Source organism: Narcine bancroftii, chromosome 7 (genome assembly GCF_036971445.1).
Source record: "Narcine bancroftii isolate sNarBan1 chromosome 7, sNarBan1.hap1, whole genome shotgun sequence".
Classification (NCBI taxonomy): Eukaryota; Metazoa; Chordata; class Chondrichthyes; order Torpediniformes; family Narcinidae; genus Narcine; species Narcine bancroftii.
In genome coordinates this window covers 92,790,805-92,811,869 of record NC_091475.1, presented here as the reverse complement: position 1 = coordinate 92,811,869, position 21,065 = coordinate 92,790,805, and positions in this window count along the sequence as shown.

Below are 21,065 nucleotides of genomic sequence, written 5' to 3'. Positions count from 1 at the left end.
GTGATGCCGCACATGCCCATACCTCATCCCTCACCACAGTCTGGGCCCCAAGCAGGCCTTTCAAGTGAAGCAACACTTGATTTGTGTATCCGCAGATCTGATTTACTGTATCCGCTGCTCCCTTTGTGGCCTTCTCTGCATCGTAGAGACTGGGAGATCGCTTCGCTGAGCACCACCGCTCTGTCCACACAAGTGACAGGAACCTCCCAGTGGCCAACCATTTCATTTCTGTGTCACACTTCCATACTCATATGTCTGTCCATGGCCTCATGTACTATCCCACCAAGATCACCCGTAAGTTGGAGGAACAACACATGATTTTCTGTCTGGGCACTCTCCAGACAGATGGCATTAAAATTGACTTTCCAGGTTTCTGCTAACCTGCCCTCCTCTTTCCCCTCCCCCATTCTTGCCTTCCCTTCCTCCTTCCAGCTCTCCTTCCCCTTCCCTCTCTATTCATTTAGACATCCCTCCTCCCCTTGCTTGCTCCTGTCCCCTCCCTCTGTTCTCCACCTATTACCTCCTGCCTTTGTGATCACACCCCCATCACTCTTTTATTCAGATGCCTGCCAACATTTTCCATACCTCAATTAAGGGCTCAAGCCCAAAACATCAGTTATGTATTTTTACCTTTGCTATATAAGGGACAATGTTTGACCTGCTGAGTTTCTCCAGCTTTGTGTTTTTACTTCAACCACGGTATCTGCAGATTTTCATTTTTTACTTCTTTCAAACCTTTCCAGCTTAATTTAAAGATTAATAATGCTATTGTTCAGCAAAATACTTTTATTTCTTCAAATTTAGCAATGAATTTCACATCCAAACTTGAATCAAGTTGAAAGAACCTGGACAGAACCTTTGCATTAATTACTTGCCAATAATGAGGTTAGACAAATATTGGTGAGGAATTTATAATCCCAATATTGACTTTTTACAGCTCTGAACAATTCACTTTCAATGTTTTCTGCTTCTTAACCTTAAATACTTAATGTAACTATAGTACAAATCAACAAAAAAACAAGGAACAGCGATAGGGTACTTTGGAAACAAGCGAATGTTAGCTTAGAAAATAGAGACACAGGCAGTCCCCGGGTTATGAACATCCAACTTACAGACAACTCGTACCTTTGAATGGACTACATGCGGCTTCAGTGGTTTGTTGGCTTGAGGGAGAATGACATCTGCCATTTTCAGTTGGATAACATTGCCTCCCTTAATGCCTACTTCAATAAATTGACTCCTATAGATTTATATGCATAGAAAGGTAAAATATATGCTGTATCCTAAGACAAGCATTTGATCAACTGACACTAAATGTATCTGCTCCTATTTATCACAAATTTGACTTAAAGACAGACTTAGGAATGGATCTCGTTCATAACCTGGGGACTGCCTGTAATTTTCTTCAACCCATTACAGGTCAGGCTCTGGACAACACATCTAAAGAAAGACACCAACCTTCCTGTTCGGAGCAACACTGGCCTAATATAAGTGAGCAATGAGCTCAGTTCTTCAGCTCATAAGGACATGAAAATATTGACTGTGATCTGTCTGATAACACTGTGCGTAAAGTATTCATGAAGTTTAAACTTATTAAATAGTTGTTATGTAATGATAATGAGTTTATTGTCATGTACATTATACAATGTACGTATGGACCAAAATTCTTAGTTGCTGCAGCTGTACGTACTTCATTAAAAAAAACCTAAAAATAAACCATCTACAATAGTTAATTTAATTGAATTAATATAGTCAATAAATACAAAAAAAATATTCAGTAATGGTTGTGTAAAAAAATGTAACAGCAATGGTGCAGACAATCTTTTGTAGTGTTGGAGTAGTTTCTGATTAGTGTAACAAGAGCTTGATAGTCATTGGAATGAAACTGTTCTTGAACCTAGAGATAATGGTCTTCTGTACCTACTGGCCAAAGGTTGCAGTGAGAAGAGGTGGTGACAAGGGTGATAGTGGTTCTTTATGATGTTGGCTGACTTCTTGAGGCAACGGGTCACATAGATGAATTCAATGGATAGGAGTTAGAGCCTGTGTTGGACTTGGCTATCTTTGGTTAGGTAGATACATAAAAATATCCTATGATGCTGCTTTGAAGAAGATCAGAAGAATTCTCCCTGGTCCTGGCCGATGTTCTTGCAATCTCTTTTACTGAAGCAATTTATCTGGTGGGATCTTACTATGTGAAAACTGCCTGCCATGTTAAGAAAACATTACTTAAGCAAAATTCTGCATTTTGTTGTGGAAGTGTGATTTAGGAAATTTCATGCCACTAACTAAAATTTGTTATTCAATGCCACACCTTCCTCTGTCAAACATATGTATAAGTTTTAACAGATACATTTTCTGGAACAGAAACATATTGGAAGTGTAACTCTACATGCTCTGAAGGCAATATTTTGATTTTCAAGCCATGTATCTATATTGTTATATAGTCAGGATAATGTGAACTATTTTGTAGCGGTGTAAGAATACACCCTTCTCACTGTAGTAACTGTAGTGCACCAGTGTGGGGCATATGTATATGTATATGAAGTGTGTCAACAGTTCCTGAGATTGTGGAAGCCATCAGTAAGGAAAGTCTCTTGCTATTTGAATCTTGCATGTATAAGTTATTTAAAAAGCCTCCCAAGTAACACAGAGACATAACATGGTGGCAGCGATGTAAGAGAACAAGAATAAAGCCATACAATGATTATAAGTCATTGAAATACGAAGAGAAAAAACAATACTGAAAAAAATGGCTGGAACAACAGCAGTTCAGCTAGTGATGGACTGGGAGGCTGAAGACATTGTTGAATCATTTAAAAAGTTTCAGTCGAAGTGCAATTTAGCATTCAAGAGCTACTTCAAAAATGCAACAGCAGAGAAGAAGGTCAATTATATATTTCTCTGGACAGGGGAGTGAGGCCTTGACTTATTTAATAGCTGGAAGCTTACAGCGGTGGAGAAAAATGATCCAGAGCAGATATTTGCAAAGTTTGCTTCTCATCTTGAACCCCAGTCTAATCACAGAATTAAACATTATAAATTTCAAGGCTAAATGCAAGAGATTGATGAAACTGTTGTTAACTTCCTCATTAGACTAAAAATTGTTGCTGGAAAATACAGATTTAAGGATATAGAGGAAATATTACTTGATCAACTAATGTGGGGGAGTGCCCATCCCAAAGTGCAAATGTCTCTTATAGGAAAGGATAGCTGGAAGCTGGCTGAAACTATAGACACAGCCAGAGTCTTCGAAGCCATGAGAATTGTTAGGTCTGCTTTGTTCATGAATGAGTGAGTCAGACACCAGAGTGAGTCGAAATCAAGGTTCTTTGTTCTTTATTACCAGATTGTAACACTTGCAACTAACAGTGTTAGTTGGAGAAGGCGCATTCTGCCGTTATCAGCAAGTGGTGTTTTTTATATACCTTAGGATACATACTTAGTAAATTATCATACCATGTCATTGTCCAATGAATAAATTGTTGCTATCCTTCTCTGCTAGTTTCCTGCACATCAATTTGTCATCCCCACTCTTATCTTGAGAGTACAAGGTCACAACTGCATCTTGTTACGGCCCAGCACTGGGTGACTCCTTCTCCGGTCCCATCTCATGATGTTTTTACCTTACAGGATGCAAATGAAATCCCTATCTACGCAGACACACAAACAGGAAAGAGAAGGAAAGGTTGATGCTATAAAGAACATAAAGAATACAATCAGAAAAATGCAAACTCCAAGACCTGCAGGAAGTGCAGCAGACAACATCCCCTCAATGACTGAAACAAATGCCCCGCATACGGTTCTGAATGTAGAGCCTGTATTAAAGCAACCACTAGGCTAAGATATGCAAGTCTGGTATGAAGAGAACAGTAATATCAGGGAAGAAAAAAGACAAGAAGATCCACCACATAAAAGTAAACTACAGTGAAGACTCTGACACCCAGATACTGGACATGGAATCCATATACCTTCACGAGATGTCAGATGAGTTGAAAGAAGGAAGCGAGTTGCACACAAGGATACAAATATAGAGGAAAATCCAGAACAAGCCTATGATATTTACCCTAAAGGTGAAGCTGGACATTGGATCACAAAGCAGCATCCTTCCACTCAGACTCTTCCACCAGATGTTCCCAGAGAACATAATAAAAGGGGATCCAAAAGACGGTGCATTGGAAACAGCAAATGTCACATTAATAGTCTATGGTGGACCCATGATCAAGCAGCTAGGGAGAGCTAAAATCAATGGCTGCCATAAGGGAAATAACATCCTCTGTAGGTTCTACATGGTAGATGCAGACAAACCAGCAATTCTAGGTCTAGATAGCTGCCGGGAGATGCAATTGATCTCTGTCAGTTATGAAATCCAGATGAAGAAGATATCCAAAAGGATCAACAGAGACACTCCATTGGAGAACCGACCTCCAGTCACAAACAAGGCTGAGCACATGAGCATGTACCCAAAATGTTTTGATGATTCAGTTGGATGCTTTGGAGACTATGAATATCACATCACCATAGATCCAAATGGCAAACCAGTCATCTCTGCTCCAAGGAAAGTCCCACTGGAGCTTAAGGAGAAGCTGGAGCAAGAACTAAAGGCCATGGAAAGGATCCAAGTCAGAGCCAAAGTGACTGAGCTGACTGATGGGGTAAATTCCATAGTGGTCAAAGACAAACCAAATGGTCACTTGAGAATATGTCTGGAGCATAAAGACTTAAATCAAGCAATAAAAATGGGTCACTACTCAACACCGACACTAGAAGACATCACAGCGGAACTAACAGGATCCAAAATCCTTAGCAAGCTGGATGCTAAGAATGGATAGTGGAATGTGAAACTAGATGAGGAATCAACACTACTAATAATGTTTGATGCTCCATTTGGTCGTTACAAGTTCCTGCGACTATCTTTCGACCTAAAGGTCAGCCAGAACGTGTTCGAACAGAAGATCGATGAGACCTACAGAGCACATAAAGGTGCTGTTGGCATCGCGGACAACATCCATGTTTTTGGCAGAGATGGAAAAGCTCATGATCTTCATCTACATGTGGCCATGGAGAGAACAAGATGAGCTGGAATTAAACCTAATGCAGACAAATGCATTATAAAAGAGAATGAATGCCAATTCTTCAGAATGGTGTACAATCCCAATGGGGTAAAACCAAGCCCAGAGAAGTTTAAAGCCATTGCCAAGATGGAGCACCCAAAGGACAAAAAGGAACTCAGAAGTTTCCTTCGGTTGGTCCAAGACATGAGTTCCTTCATACCTCATATGTCAGACTACACAGCAAACATCAGAGAGTTGCTGAAGGAAGATGTGGAATTTCAGTGGTCACCTTCACATCAGCACAAAAAATTAATATGCAGAGAAGTGGAGTTGAGATACTATGATAGAGAAAAATCCCTCACTCTGCAGGTAGATGCATCTAACGGAGGCCTTGGTGCAACATTAGTACAAGGAGGAAAACCAATAGCTTTTGCCTCAAAATCACTAACAACATGGAGACCAGATATGGCAATATTGAGAGAGAGCTGTTGGCAGTCGTATATAGACGTGAGAAGTTTCACAAGTTTCTGTTTATAGTGGAAAGTGATCATCACCCACTTGAACACATCGAGAGAAAGAACATAAACAAGGCACCAGCTGAACTGCAGAGATTACTTCTACGACTATAATTTACCCGCACATACAACCAATTTAATTTAAAAAAATACTGTACATATTTTGTATTAAAAGTATTGTATACAGTGGTCCCTGCTTCTGGTGGCAGCCCAAGATCCCCACTCCCAGCGACAGCTTAAGGTCCCTGCTCCCGGTGGCAGACCTAGGTCCTTGCTCCTGACAGCAGCCCAAGGTCCCAAAGTTACAACCAATCCGAGTTATGACCACCCGTCAGTCTCAATCACGGTCATAAATTGGGGACTACCTGTAAAGGGTTATGGGTGAGAGGTAGGGATGGTTTAGTATGTTGAGTAGATTTATATAGATTAGCACAACATTATGGGCTTAGTGGGCCTTTACTAAGCTGAAATGTTTTACATTCTAGGCTTTCCTTATTTCTGACTGAACCAGCGTTAACTTTAGGTTATTCTCCAGTAGGGCGACCAAATCCCTTTCTGAAATCTCACTCCACCTTTATTCCTTCTAACAAATGGATAACTGTGGTGGTACATCACCGGCCAACTGCAGAGGGCAACCTCTGTACCTGCAGGAGTGTAAGGGGACAGGACAACACCTGGCCGGCTATCAATCAGTTGGCCTGAAGTGATCAAGCCCCACCCGGTCGGGTGTCAATCACCCTCCGGGATATAAGCCTGCACCGGCCTCCCGAAGCTCACTCAGATTTACTGCAGCTACATCCAGCCTGGCTCTGTGGAAGTCTTTGTGGATTAATGCCTGTTGTACAGTCTTTATCTTGTGTGTGTCTTTTTTTTTAAAACTTTATTTATTTGTTCAAAAAACAAATAGTATATGACATATACAACAATTAATCATAAACATGAATGTTATTTTTTATATATAAAAAAAAGAAAAAAAAGAAAAAAAGACCCCCCCTTCAGCCAACTCTCCTAAGGAGAGCCATAAAGAAAGAAAAAAGAAAAAAATATTAAAGAAAAATTAAATATACATATTAAGATCTAATCAATGTAAATATTCTGAATATAACAATCACTTATTAATAAAAAAATTATAATTATCATGTGAAACATACATAATTTTTTCCATTATTAAACAATATCTCATCTCATTATGCCATCTATTAATATCAATCATATTTGTATCTTTCCACGTACTAGCAATACATTTTTTTGCTACAGATAAAGCTAAATATACAAAAGCAAGCTGAAACTTATCTAATCCCAAGCATTTCAGAGGTTGCAAACTACCCAATAAAAATACTGTCGGATCTAATAGTATTTTAATCTTATACAGGTATTCTAAAACCAAATGAATTTTCTTCCAAAAAGATTGTATATGTATACATGACCAAACAGCATGAAAAAATGTTCCAACTGTATTACCACATCGAAAACACAAATCTGATTCATGAAAACCATACTTCTTAAATTTTTCAGGTGTTAAGTATAATTGATGTAAAAAATTATAGTTAATCATTGCATAATGGGCATTTATCAATCTAGTTACACTATCATAACAGATATCTAACCAATCATCCTCGGAAAAAAATAAAACCAGTATCTGCTTCCCATTTGATCTATCCCAACCCTTTTTATCCATACCATCCTGTAATATTTGATACATAGATGAAATATAACCCTTCTCTGGTACCTTCATAAGAAAAGTCTAAAATTTAGTCATTTCAGGTAAAATCATATCTCTACCAAAAATACGTTTTACCAAAGATCAAATTTGATATAGAGAAACAAAGAGTTCTTATCAATGCCAAAACTGTCCCTCATCTGATCAAAAGATAAAAAAATTACCCTCTTTAAAGCAATCTCCCAAATTTTTCACACCTTTAGATCGCCAATGCAATAACCTTCAATTATGTATTGAAAAAGAAATAAGTTGATTATTATACAATGGAGTCAAAGTCGATAATTTACCCCTAGAGCCTATCATTTTATTTTTCTTTATCCATAACTTCATTAAATGTTTTAGTATAGGCACATTATATTGTTGTAACAAATTTATATTCCATCTAAACAAAAATTGATGTATTTCAAATTCAGAAATATTTGCCATCTCAATTTTGGCCCAACGAGGAGGCCGTACCAATTCCATCAATGATCTAATACATTTAAATTTGGCTGCTTCATAATAATTTTGAAAATGTGGTAAACGTAATCTCCCTAACTCATATTTCCAAGTTAATTTATTCAAATCTACTCTCGAAAATTTACCTCTCCATAAAAACTCCCTAACCATTTTATTCAAGTCTCAAAAAAAATATTATCAAGTAAATACGGAATAGATTCAAACAAATATTGTATACGTGGAAAAATATTCATCTTAATTGTATTTATCCCACCCAATAAATTAATAGGTTAATCTTTCCATTTAATCAAATCAGTTTTAATTTTTTTAATTAATGGAACATAATTTAATTTATATAAAGATTGATAATTAACATTCAAAATTATACCCAAATATTTAATTCGATCAGTCCATTTCAAATTAATAATATTCTTATAAACTGAATAACCTCCTTCACTTACCAGTAATATTTCACTTTTTTCCCAATTAACTTTATATCCAGAAAGACATCCATATTGTATTAAACGCTCCTTCAAGTGCAAAAGTGACTGAGCTGGGTTTGTTAAATACACCAATACATCATCAGCAAATAAATTAATTTTATACTCCTCGTCTAAAACATTCATATCTTGTATCTGTGTATTTTGTCTTATCAGTTGTGCTAAAGGTTCAATCACTAACGCAAACAAAGCTGGTGATAAAGGACAACCTTAACGAGTTGATCGAGTCAATTTAAAAGGTTCCGAAATCAAACTATTTGTCAATACTCTAGCTACTGGTTTACTATATAGAGTCCTAATCCAACCAATAAAGAAAGGACCAAACTAAAATTTCTCCAAAACTTTAAACAAAAAATTCCATTCAATTCTATCAAATGCTTTTTCTGCATCTAAAGATATCACCATCGGGTGATCTGAAGATTGTTGAAATCTATTAATTAAACTAATCACGCACAAAATATTATCTGAAGCATATCTATTCTTTATAAAACCTGTTTGATCCATATGAATCAACTTAGGTAAAAATTTAGCTAATCTATTCACTAGTATTAAAATTATTATTTTATAATCTACATTTAACAACAAAATTGATCTATATGAAGATACTTTCAAAGGATCTCTATCTTTTTTTGGGATTACTGTAATTAAAGAACTAGAACAAGACTCAGGTAATTCATAATGTTCTCCAACTTGATGTAATACATCCCCAAACACTGTAGATAAATCATCATAAAAAAATTATAAAATTCAAATGAAAATCCATCATCACCAGGTGATTTACAGTTCGGCATTTGCATGATAGCCATTTTAATTTCCGAATCAGTAAATGGTTCTTCTAACTCCTGTATATCTGCATTCTCTAATATCGGGAAATTCAACTGTGATTAAAAAAAAGATTAATCGATCCAGTTTCTTGTTTTCCTTCAGATGTATATAACTTTTTTATAAAATTAACAAAATTCATCATTAATCTCAAGAGGTTTATAAGTAATAAAAGAATTCCGTCTAACATCATTAGTAGTCCTCGAAATCTGTTCTTTCTTTAATTGCTACGCCAATACCTTATGTGCTTTCTCTCCCCATTCATAATACCATTGTTTAGTCCTATTAATCACACATTCAAATTGATAAGATTGCAAAGTATTATATTCCAATTTCAACCTAGATAATTGTATTTTCTGATCATCTGTAGCATCTTTCTGGAATTCCTTTTCTAACTCATCAATCTGTTTCTCTAATTCAAGACTCTGATTTAATCGATTATTTTTTTTATTTTAGAAGTATAACTAATTATGTGCCCTCTCAAATAAGCTTTCATAGCATCCCATAATACAAACTTACTTTGAACAGAATTAGAATTTTCTTTAAAAAAAAAATCTGTTTTTTCAAAAAATCAATAAATTCCATATTTTTTAACAACATTGTATTAAACCTCCAACGATAGGCCACTTGAATTTTCTCAGAAGTTGCATATGTAAAATATAACAAAGAATGATCTGAAATCACTATACTTTGATATTCCGCTTGTTGTATTTTCCCTTGTAAGTGTGCCAATACTAAAAAGAAGTCAATCCTTGAAAACGATTCACGTCTAGATGAATAAAAGGAGAAATCTTTCTCTGTCAGATTAAGACGTCTCCAAATATCTACTAAATTAAGATCTTTCATCAACACTTGAACATGAACTGCCATCTTAGATTTCTTAACTTTCTTCGGAGATTTATCTAATAAAGGTTCCAAAACACAATTAAAATCACCACCAACTAAAATATTATAATTAGCTTGACCCAAACATTAAAATGAACCTGAAATAAACATTTCATCATCTGCATTTGGGGCATAAATATTAAGTAACGTCCAAAATTCACTAAAAATCTTACAATTCAATTTAAGAATACATCCTGCCTTTTCCTCCATTGATTGTAATTCAAAAGATAATTTTTTATGTATCAAGATTGCTACGCCTTTAGCCCTAGAATTAAATGAAGAAGAATATACCTGCCCAACCCAGTCCCTCTTTAATTTCATACTTTCCTTCACATTCAAATGTGTTTCTTGTAAAAAAGCAACATCGATTTTCATTTTCTTAATATACGCCAAGACTCGCTTATGCTTAATCAGACTGTTTAATCCTCGAACATTAAAAGCAGCAAACCTCAACTTTGACATATCTATTATTATTACTAAATACCAATAATATCTTCATATGAAAACTCAAATCAATGTATATAGACCCTCCAATAGGAAAATAAAATTACAAATTAAAAGCTAAATAAAAGGAAAATAAAAAAAATAATAAAGAAACCCCCCCCCCAAAAAAAACTACCAAAAGGTAGTAATCCCTAAACAAAAATTGAGTGTGGGTCACCCACCAGTGGCTGATGACTAGTAAAGAACTCAGAGCAAATCTCTCCCTCCCCAGCCAAACAATGAATAACATCAAAATATCATAATAAAAAAAAAAATAGAGTAAGAAAACAAAAATTCTTCTTTTCATCCAAGAGATTCAAATCTCAAAGATCCCATTTCAGAAGAAGTTGGACTCTTTCCATTCCTGTTTTTCCCATTTCTGCCGTTTCTTCCATTTCCAGAATAAGCAGATTTTTCTTTAGGAGACAATGGTGGACTACATCTTTGTCCTCTAATATCTGGCAATGAATCAGCAAAAATCATTGCTTCACGATCATTCTCAAAAAAACAAAATTGATAGTCTCCATAAAATACCTTCAACACTGCTGGGTAGTGTTAGGTAAAACATCAAGAGATGGGAATGTGCAGGGCTGTAACAAGATGTGAATGCATCCTTGTACTTACAAGATAAGAGAGACATTGATGGATTGAGAGGCAGGAAGCTAGCAGGGAAAGGATAGCAACAGTTTTAGTCATTGGACAAGTAATGATATGATGATGTTCTAAGCACATATCCAAGGGTATAAAAAATCACCATTTTGCTGATAACGGCAGAATGCATTCTCCGACTAACATGGTTAGTCGCAAGTGTTACAATCCGGTAATAAAGAACAAAGAACCCTGGTTTCGACTCAGCCTGGTGTTTGTCTCACTCATTCATGAACAAAGCAGACCTAACAGTAGTGAAAAGTAAACTTATAACCTTTACGTCACAAAACTTCTTTAACTGGATTAAATCAAAATCGACGTTGAATGACCTCTTGACTCAAATCAGGATAAAAAAAACTCTGCTATTCTGAATCAATAACGGAGTTTGTCGTTCTCTCGCATTTTGCACTGCTAGTCAAAGTATTGCTTCTCTGTCCAAATAATTCAAACATCGAATTATTACCGGTCTTGGTGGTTGACCAGCTGAGGGTGTTCTTCTTAGAGCTCTATGGGCTCTTTCCAGTATCAATCCTCCAGAAAAAAATTCTTGCCCTAATACTTGTGGGATCCAGTCTTTAAAGAAACGAAGAGAATCTTGTCCTTCTATACCTTCTGGCAAACCAACGATTTTCACATTATTCCTTCTGTTTTGATTCTCCAAGTCGTCTATTTTCCTCTCTAACTCCTTCTCACGTTCTCCCAATTCTATGACTGATTTTTCAACCTTCAACACTTTTTCTGTGTTAGAAGCCACTTGTTGTTTACAGTCTGAAAAAGCAGTCTGAATTAAAAAAAAAATTTCATAAGATGCATCCACACATGCTTTAACTATATTCAATTCTGTACTTATCATTTGAACCATCTCATTCATTAGAGGCTGAATAACTGCATTTAGTTGCATACACTGTAGATCAGTAAAGCTCAGCCCTGCTCTCTCTGACGTAGTGGCAAAACAAGGTAACTGCAGCTCCTGCTGCAACTCAACAGAAGGCATTTTAAAAGTTTTACTGTGGGTCTGGACTCCCAGTGACTGCACCCCAACTTCCTCAGGGGGTTGCCGCTGGTCTCCCCCTGCATCTCAATGTTTTTTCACAAAATCACGAAGGAAAGCGATATTTTCAGGTTGAAATGCTTCCTGATGCATTTCCAACAATGGAGTCGTCTTCCTGCGTGCTCCCTCCATTGAAATCAAAAGGCTTTCCAAATCGGGATCCATTTCTTGGGAACACGCACCTTCTTCCAGAGAACGGTAATTCCAGTGCCATCCTTTACTTGGTGAGTAATAGACTTTTTTTTTCAGCTCCCACAGGCAGTCTTTGAGATTTAGACACTGAAAAGATTAAGCCTGAGGCTGTATCAAGTCATCTAGGCCCCAAATCTTCAGCACTTCGAAAATATAACTTCTTCTGCACTTGAGGTTTAATCTTTTTACCATTAATGGCCATAATAGTTCCTTAATACTTTAAACTAAAATTTAAAAAGTTTAAACTTGAAAACAAAGGGCTAAAAAATGGGTACTTAAAAGTCTGGCCAGAGAGGTCGAGATTACACGTCTAGACTCTACACCATCTTGCCACGCCCCCCCCTCATCTTGTGTGTGTCTGATTCTGGCTAACAACTCACCACATCTCTATGCTGTTTTCCATCAACCATTTCTTGGTGATACTCCCAACCTGTTCAATTCCCTCTGCAGACCCCCTGCTTCTTCAATACTGTCTGTCCCTCCATCAATCTTCACACCATCTGAATGTGACTACAAAGCCATCAGTTCTGTCATCTAAATCACTTATATCCATTGTTAAAAGAAGCAAACCCAATACTGACCTCTGCAGAATACTACTGGTCACTGGCCATTGGCAGAAAGGACCCCCTTTATTTCCACTCTTTGCCTTTTGTCAATCAGCCAACTTTCTATCCAGGCTGAAACCTTTCAAGTAATTCCATGCACTCCTATCTTATTAAGTAGTCTTTTATGTGACACCTTGTCAAAGGCACTCTGAAAATCCAAATTAACAGCATCCACTGACTCTCCTTTGTCTATCCTGATTGTTACTTCCTCAAAGAGCTCCTACAGATTTATCATTCCAGATCTCCCCTAAAGGAAACCATGCTGATGTTGGCCTATTTTATCTGGTGCTTTCAAGCACCCCAAAACATCATCCTTAATAATGGACTCTGGAATCTTGCCCACCGCTGAAGTTAGACTAACTGACCTGCAGTTTCCCGTCCTTTGCCTCTCTCCCTTCTTAAAGAATAGAATGACATATGCAATTTACCAATCCTCTCAAACTATTCCAGAGACTATTCCACAATCTCTTCAGCTGCCTCTTTCAGAACCCTCGGGTATAGTCTATCCGGCCCTGGGGACTTATACGCCTTCCCTTCAACTTTCCCAGTATCTTCTCCTTACTCACTCCTGCCCCCTGACTCTTAAATTTCTGGCATATCGTAAGTATTTTCCACAGTGAAGACTGACACAATAAAACTGTTCGTTCATCTGCCATTTCTCTGTTCTCCAGGACCACTTCTCAAATGTCATTCCCCAGATTTGCAATGTCCTTTCCTGCTTCTTTTTTACTCTTTATATATCTGAAAAAAAAATGTTGGTATCCTCTTTTTGTTACTGGACTGTCAGCCTCTCTTTTTCAAGACTGTATGCCCTCTCTTTTCTTTTACTGCTGTCTGAGATTGCTTCTTGGGGATGAATCTAGCCTGCATCTTATGACTTACAGAAACACCTGCCATTGTTGCTTCACAGTCTGCCCTGCGAGGGTCCATTCCAATCACCTTTGACCAGCTCCTCTTTCATGCCACTGTAGTTACCTTTGTAAAAAACACATCTGACTACTTAATAAATAAGATACTTATTCTATTTATTTTTCTTCCTTCTATTTTTCTTCCTTTTATTGAAATTTAGATAAAAATAATTGTGTCTCTTCTTTGTTGAATTGGTTTTCAGATCTAGATCGCTCCTTCTCTTTTTATTTCTTCTCTTTTTTCTTCGTCTCATTTTTTCTTTCATTCTTCTGTTTCCTTTTGTTTTCCTTTTTCACTTTTTTTTTCTTCATTAGGGGTTTTGTTTGGGGGAGGGGGATAGGGGCCATATTTAGAACATGTATTAATGATTCACATTTAATTACTTATCTGTGATGATAATTTGGTATTGTTGATAAAATGAAAAATAAAATATTAAAAAAAAAATCAACACATCTGACTAGCTTCTCCCTCTCAAACTGCAAAATGAATTCTATCATCCTGTGATCATAACCTCCTGAAGGGTCGTTTACCTTAAGTTTCCCAATCAAATCTGGTTCATTGCACAGCCCCAAAAACAGAATTACTGTTCCCCATGATGGCTTGACCACAAGCTCCTCTAAAAAGACATCTCGGATGCATTCCACAAATTCCATTTCTTGGATTTCTATGCCAACCCAGTTCACTTGCATATTGAAGCATTCCATGACAACCACTACATTGCCTTTTTTACATATCTTCTCTAACTCCTGTTGCAATTTGCATCCTACATCCTGATAACATATTTATGTTAATCCAATAGTTCCATCGACACCAGAGTATGACTCATACAGCACCCCAAGTTTGTGTTGAATTTGTCCCTAAACCTCTAGTGTTTTTGCTTTCTGTAACTGTATCAGATGGTCTAAGGACAAATCTAATGAATATTACAGGATCACGTGAGCCATGTTAGATTGCCTTCTTCATCATTGTTATCCACTTGGTGCATGAGCATTCAAAACCTCCTGAAGCCACAGTTTGTTGTTGTGTTCGACCAGTGCCTCGCCCATTTCTCGGTTATGGCTTTGTTCAAATAACATTGTTTTGCTGCATTGACAAGTTTCTGAAAACACTTTTGACAAATTTCACCGTCCTCTCTGGAGGATCCTCTGATGCTTCAACATCTGCAGACTTCTTGTTTCCCTGTGAACCTGAATCTGTTACTGTGCTAGACATCTGCTGGGGAAATGCTGCTGTGCCCTGTTCCTGGAATCCTACACTCTGCTCTGAAAAGTTCATGTTCGAATTACTATGGTGTCTTGCTCAATCTGAACATTTTTCACAATCTCAAATCAGAGCATTTCAATTCTATCACCTTCGTTTCACAATGCACTCACTTGGAGGAACCCAATTGCCTCCAATTCAACCTCAAGACATTTGAACTGATGCAGTGGTAATCAATGAGTTGGGGTGAGCTCTGTGATATTGGCACCACCTGGTGGAATTATAGAGATACAACACAGAAACAACCCTTCAGCCTATCAAATTCATCAACAATCCATTTCCCATATGCTGCAATAATAGCAGTTTTTTTTTAATGCTCCCCAGATTCAGGGTGGAAATTAGCAGCACTTTCAGGATGGATTGTTTTAATGTGTGCTGCCACTTGCATTGAGAAGTGCAGGAAGGTAAACCAAGTAATAGCCATCCATTGACTGAAGGTGAACCACTATTTAGCTCCCAAGTTAAAACAAAAAAAGATTAAGTGGTGCAGTTTGCACCATCTCTTTGGGGAAACATGGGATTCCCTGAGTGCCCTGCTTCCTCACACATCCCAGGAGTGTTTGGATTGGTGCATTAATTGGCCACTCAAATTGTCCCTTGGTGAGTGGTAGAATCTGAGAGGAGTTGATGGGAAAGTGGAGAATAACATGGCCTGAGTGTAACTGGTGCTTAATGGTTAGAATAGACAGGGTACCAAAAGGCTTGGTTTCTTGTTTCTGGTCAAGGTGTTTAATGAGACACTAAAGCAGACGCTTTCTGTGTCTGGTTTGCACTGGAAAAGATTTGATGCACTCATAGAGATCAGAAGCACTTCAAAATATAAAATAACTGTCAATATTTGTTTCTGTCATTTCCATGCAGAAAGATGTAAAGCAGAGTCATCAAAAAATTCCACACAGGATATGACCCTCATTCCAGCGGGAGAGAGTGCAACAGATAAATGTCACCCTAATGCCCTGCAAAAGGAAGTGGACACAGCCCAGGACATCACGGGTAAAACCCTCCCCACTATCGAGAACATCCACCGGGAATGCTGCCATCGGAGAGCAGCAGCAATCAACAAAGAGCCACACCTCCCAGCACATATATTGTTTTTGCTGCTACCATTAGGTCAAGACTCACACCACCAGGTTCAGGAACAGCTGCTACCCGTCCATTAGCGGACTCCTCAACAACAAACACAATCAGGGACTCATTTAAGGACTCTTACTTTTGCATGTTATTAATTTATTTTCTCTGTATTGCACAGTTTGTTTACATTTCTTTATTTGTTTACATTGAGTTAGTTTTTTTTTGCACTGACAATAAGTGGTAATTCTGCCTTGCCTGCAAGAAAACAGAATCTTAGGGTGGCCTGTGATGTCATTTATGTACTCTGACAATAAATCTGAATCTGAACAGTGAAGTACGTAATCTGGTTTAGCATAACAGTCACACCTGGAACATGGTATCGACCTTTGTATTTGCAGGTCAAACAATGCACTTTATATAGCAAAGATACATAGCCAACATTTTGGGCTTGAGCCCTACAACAAAGTGTGGGATCTGGTTATAGCTCTTTTCATTGCCCAAAGAGTTCTTCTTGTTTCCCTTATTTCAGGAGAAACACTCTAGCCAGCCATTTCCTCTTGTAAGGATGACAAGGGTTTTGAACAGGCTGAACTCATAACTCACAACCCATCTTCAAAATGGGGTCTTTCAACAAGCTGTCAGCTTGTCATTCTGTAGCCTCAACTGCTATTGTTCTCTCTCTCTCTCTCTCTCTCTCTCTCTCTCTCTCTCTCTCTCTCTTTCTCTCTCTCTCTCTCTCTGAGAAGAATCCTATTTGTTTATTTTTTTCTCTCTCTGCTTGTTAAAACCAAATGACTTCTTACAGAGCTCTAAACCCAATCTTTGAAAGATCTTATCAGCCTCTGAATGTTGACATTATCCATTTGCACCTTCTTTTGAAGTTCTTTCCAAAGCAGTTCCATTGTCTCTGCAAAATCACTTGGAGCCTCAACGTTTAGCACTTGCATTTTAAATGAGATGACTTTTGAGAAGTGTTACTGTATTTGTGAGGTGTCCTACAAATAAACCCCTCACAATCTATCTCTTTTAAAGGCATATTTATCCATAATCATAATATAATATATAATACAACCTGTAACACACAAAAAAAAATGTTTGGGGAACAAGTCTGTTGTATCATTTTCTTTTGTAAGAACCTTTGTTGGGCCAAGAAAGAGTTTCAGGCACTTGCTTATGTAGTAGGCAACCTGGATGTTTTGGGTATGGTGACCTGCTTTGCACGGATGGCACAAAGGGTCGAGACTTCACAGAGCCTTCCCAGTAAATCTCACTGTCCTGCAGGTTAATGGTGGTTGATCTTTGGAAGAGTGGGTCTGAACTGAAGTCTGCAGCAATCACCCCCTCCAGGTGGTGGATGGAAGGTTTGTGAAGGAGTGGATTTCTGGTCACTAGGAGTCTCCCTCAGAACTACAGTGCTCCGTGGATGCAATTTCTTTGTGGCCACTTTCAACATAAATTTCTGGTAAATGGTAGTCTTTTAAAGCCTCTGTAAAGTTTCAAAAATCAATCCACAGTTTTGGGAGTATTGCATCACGGTTTTATTGTAGTGAAATAGATAATTTATTATTATGTGCTCCCATTTCCAGTTCATATTTCATTTGAGTGGGACTGTCAGTTTAAGAGAACATATTTAGCAAAACCCTGCAGGCTTTGGAGATTGACTGTGAGTTAACAGGATGCTGAAGACAGTGTGTTCCTAAATTAGATACATCTGAAGAGAAAGGAAGGGCCCTGGTAAACCGAGGTGCAGAGACCATGTGACTAACAGATTCAAAGCACAGTTTTGCTCAGGGGCCATTTTGAGGAAGCAGTACTGTGGAGCAGAGCTCTTGGAAGTAATACAGTACTGAAGTGGCCTCATGTGTGGTTATAGACTAGTGGTTCTCAACGACTTTAAGTATTCCCTATGCCATTGGTGCTCTGTGATTAGTAGGGGTTACTTAAAGGTGGTATGTGGGTGGAAAGAAAAGGTTTGAAAACCACTGTACCTAATTTACTCGTTATGCGCACGGTTTCATAACTCCAAAGGAAATGGGCCAATGACCATTTTTCTCAAGCAAAATATTTCAGTAACAATTGGGTCTAGAGCAGTGATTCACAACCTTCACTTCCCACTCACATCCCACCTTAAACAATCCCTTACTAATCACAGAGCACCAATGGCATAGAAATTACTTAAAGCAGTGAGTGGAAAGAAGGTTGAGAACCCCTGTTATATATATCAACACATTTCAGAAAAGAGCAGCATTGTTTTATTCAATATTACCCAAGAAAAAGACTGAAACATGATGAATCATCTAAGCAGCTTTGTTCACCTTTCCTATGACCAATGTGCCAAATATACACAAGCCTCTTGCCCCATCTTAAACCTGAATTATCATCTTTCTTTAATTCTTTTCTCATCTCCCATAATGCAGCTAAGTTACCTTAACCACAAGATAACCTTAAGTCACCACCAGATACAAACTTGGCTGGGGTAGAGGGTCCTGGGTTCAACAGCCAGCCACCTCTCCTGGTTAGATGGAGGGTCCTGGGTCTACCAGCTAGCCACTGCTTCTGGCGGGGTGGGGTTCCTGGGTCCTGCTCCCAGTCTCTGCTCCTGGCAAGGTGGTGGAGGGAAGGGGCGGGAGGGGGGGTGGTGGGAAAGAGGGTTCCTGGCTCCTGCTGCCAACCATTTTATGGCTGGGGGGGGGGGGGGTGGGGGCAGGTCCTCCTCCTGCTGGGATGAATTATCAGACAAATTTGTTGTGAACCTTTGATGCACCCATGCCCTTGACAGTGCTCCAATTGATGTGGCCACTATTAAGGCAGGCAGATTAACACGATCTCTAGAATCATAGTTATACAGCATGGAACAGGCCCTTTGGTTCCATTCATCCATGCTGATCAAGTTGGCATTTGATCCATATCCTTCTAAGCTCTTCTTATCAACACACATATCTAGTGCTTTAGTGCCGAGTCCACTGTTGTTCTCTCTGCTGACTCATGACTGCGCAGCAAAACACAGCTCGAACCACATCATCAAGTGTTCAGGGGCGTGGCAAGATGGCGTAAAGGCAAGACATGTATTCCACCTTCTCCCAGCTGGAACATTAAACGCCCGACTTTAAGTTGTTTAAAATTAGTTAAAAATAATATTTTAATTTTTTTAAACAATAGTAAATTACTATGGCAACTAATGTAAAAAAAATCTAAGGCTCAACAAAAGAAATTGCTATTTAAAAGTACGGAAGAATTGAGGCCTACCTGTACAGCGGAATCCTCGGAGTTGATTTCGGCAATTCCCAAGGCCCAGAGGACCATAGCTCGGCTGATTTTGTCACCGGCACCAACCTTGTTCTCGCAAGATGGCGCCGGCACCCTGGTGAGTTCGGCTGCTGTCGATCCTTGTTTGAAGTCGTGTGCACTGACGACACGGTCGACAGAGGGACCCACGGCCCCATGATCTTGCCGGGTGGCCTGGGGATGCCCAGAGTAGCGTTGCAAGACACTCCAATGCGCCCCATGGCTTTGCCCGTCCTGCATGGAGCGTCGTGAGTCCAGGAGCTCCTTGACAAGGTTTGGGGAGCTCGAACGCTGGTGCTCTGAAGAGGTCAGGGTGCTAGCTTCGGGTGTCCAGACACGCAGCCGCACTGTCAAGGCATCTCCACCAACAGAGAAGAGGAATTACTTATCTTTGCAGAATATGTCCAGCAGGGGGAGGCAGCAACCTATGAAGGTAAACCTCAAAGGGTGGAAACAGAACCTGGAATAGATCCAGTATTTACAGTTCTGGAAGGGATTCCCTATTAGATAGGTAATATGTCAAAACAAATGAATCAAGGATTTATGGTGGTGAAAATGAAGATGCATACTTTATTTGAAGAAATGTCAAATATGAAGCAACATATGAATGTAGTCAAAAGTGATATTAATAGATGTATAAAATCTGTTGTTACTGTACAAGAAAATTTTAAGAAAATTGATACAGCTTTTTCTGAGTGACAAAGTCAATTGTAGCGTAATAGAGAAAAAATAGAACAAGTGGAAGGATCTTTCATAGATTTGGGAATTTAAAAAAAGAGACATTGAAAAAGATTGATTCTTTGGAAAATCAGAGTTGGGGAAATAACATGACGATAGTTGGTCTTCCAGAAGATGTTGAAGGCTCTGATCCTATAAAATTCTTTAAACGCTGGATCCCAGAAGTTTTGGGTAAAAAGTTCTTTCCTGAAGGTTTGGAATTAGATAGGGCTCATAGAGCTCTGAGAAGAAAACCGCTTCCAGGACAACTGCCGAGAGCAGTTTTGATTCGTTGTTTAAAATACCAGGATAGAGAAATGATTTTACGTATGGCAGTACAAAAAGCACGGCAAAACCAATTTCCATTAATGGTTCAAAACAACAGTGTGTTCTTTTATGCTGATTTGAGTCAGCAAGTTATTCGTAGACGGTGAGAAGGTTATAAATTTGCTCTTCGTTACCCTGCAATTTTGAAGGTTTTTTTATGGAAACTTTCAAGCTCAATTTTTTGAAAATGATCATGATGCCTTAGTTTTTGCAAACTCTCTGCCGGAATTGAGAAGAAATGGTCGTTCTCTGCCTTTGTCTCCTAAAAGGAGATTAAATGGAAATGGAAATGGAAAGAATGAGAAGAATGGAAAAAATGGAAAGAAAGAAGAAATACAGATTCCTCTTGATCTCAAAGATCCGGAGCAATCGTTGGGTGTGGAGTTACTGGGTTGAAGATATGGACTATATTTGAATGTGTTTATCTATAAGATAAATATGTATCTGTCTGGGGGGTGTGGATGACACTGAAAACTTTGTTATCTGCCTCCAGTGGGTTTCCCACATCCAGTTTTTTAGGGTAATACTACCTTTGGGTGTTTTTTTTTGCGTGTGTTGTTTTTTTAACTTTTGTTTTGTTATC